General features: G+C 33.2%; 1 non-coding gene across 1 annotated transcript; it reads left to right on the forward strand.

Annotated features, from left to right (window-relative positions):
• Nucleotides 1–473: 473 nt before the first annotated feature.
• Nucleotides 474–577, forward strand: LOC123324668. The gene has a single exon (XR_006539945.1). It is a non-coding gene; the product is annotated as a U6 spliceosomal RNA (small nuclear RNA).
• Nucleotides 578–2,017: the final 1,440 nt, after the last annotated feature.

Here is a 2,017-nt window from a genome sequence, read left to right on the forward strand (position 1 = left end):
TTGCCAGACTCTTAGTGGACCTAACTGAAGACATTTCATGACCAATAACAAATGTTGAAACGGTGTGTCGCCCTTGAACATTCTTTTCCATCCAGAGTGCTACTTTTTACTCCTTCATAAGCATAGCTACCATAGACTTCCCCACCATTCTAGAACTTAAAAGTATACATTTTACCCCCTCAGTGAACTATTGAGTGTATTTCTTTTTCTGGCATGTGTTCACTTGGCTGATAAGTAAATAAAAATTTTATTTTTTTGAGAGTCTTGTTTATTTTTTGTTAAGAGCCTTATAAGATGGTCACAGAACAAGTTGTGGTGATGACTTGGTGAGTGTTCCAGTGGGGGTGGGGAGGGCATCTTTTTCAGAGCATGCAGGTTTCCACTGAGGATGGGCGAAGCTCAGTTGAGAGCACTCAGTGTATAGAATGAGAATTGGAAAAAAGAAAACTATTTTATAGAGGATATGTTTTAAAGTGCTCACTTGGGCAGCACATATGCTAAAACTGGAATGATACAGAGAAGTTTAGCATGGCCCCTGCGCAAGGATGACACACACATTTGTGAAGATGTCTTTTATGAAATATATGCTTCTTAGGATCAACAAAATAATCTGTACAGTGAGATATTTTATGTATATAGGCAAAGTAAAAATCCCCCTAATTTATTTATCTCTACATTTAGACATATTTCTAAACATTCTTATTTTATCTTCATAGTCAAATATAGATTAATCATCTATGAATATATCTAAAAATGAATTTATTTACATGCATGAACTACTAGTTATTTTTCTATATAAATAGATGATTTTCAATTTAACAGTTTTACATTATTTTTAAGTAATTCTCTAGAAGTGCCCCTGATTTTAGCAGACTAAAATATTGAGAATAAGTTCATGTCTACCTATCCATAAACTTCATGATTTTAAAAGTCTTTATCTTACTGCTCAGCCTTTATCTTTCCAGTTAGAGGAATCCTCATTTATAATCTGTCATTATCCAGAAGGTTCCGCATACCCTTGATCAACAGTAGAAAGGTTAAGCTTCACTTTCTAAATCAGGACCTGAAGGAACTTGATAAGAGACAGCTAGAGTCAGGGATCATTAATCACTATCATGCTAGAAAAATTGAGAAAAATATCGAGAAATATAACATTGTAATTTGGGAACTTTCTTTTCTTCCTTTTTTTTTCTTCTTTCAAAATTTGAACAACATATGTTAAGAGAATTAAGTTTAAAAATTAAGTTACTAAATAAGGCTTATGATAAAAATTTGTATTTGAAATGATATAGTCTTTCAAAATAGCACAGATTTTGTATAATGTTTTATTAGTAAACTTGAGGTTAAATTATTTCTCTTCAGGTGTAATAGACCCACAAAGACTTGAGAAACTGGAACTTTTTTATATTCCTCCTTGTCTCTCCATATACCTTTATATCACTCCCTATCTCCATCCCCTAGCTGCCAAAAAGCCAACTATTAAGCTATATCTAAATCTATATAATATTTTTCATACCTGTGTAGGATTTGAGGGAAAAGCTTTTATAAATTCACTTTCATAATACTTTGCTTGAAGTAAATGATGGGTTATAATGTGCTCTGCAACCAGACTGGCATGAGATTGTGGTTGGGGAAAGAGAGGAAAGGAAGGAGTATGTGTGTATGTGCATGTATGTGTATATGTTTATGTTAGAGAAAGAGCAACAGTGAGAGCAAAAGATATTAAAGATTTTTGAAGGATATAGCACCTCTGTTGGATATATAATGCTGGAGAATTTAGATAATTGGAAGATGGTGCATGGGAGATTTCTCATGCTATGGGTGTGGATGAACTCACTCAAGGAAAGTGTATAGAATGAGAATTGGAAAAATCCAGGAACAATTTTTGTTCACAAATATCAAAACAAGAAGCTCTAAGTAGTAAGAGCTTGATCTGGACCTATACCAGAAAACTGCTCTCTGGTCACTAAGATATATGAATTTAAAAACAAAAGATTTTGTTTAGGCTTCAATGGTA

Source organism: Neomonachus schauinslandi, chromosome 4 (genome assembly GCF_002201575.2).
Source record: "Neomonachus schauinslandi chromosome 4, ASM220157v2, whole genome shotgun sequence".
Lineage (NCBI taxonomy): Eukaryota > Metazoa > Chordata > Mammalia > Carnivora > Phocidae > Neomonachus > Neomonachus schauinslandi.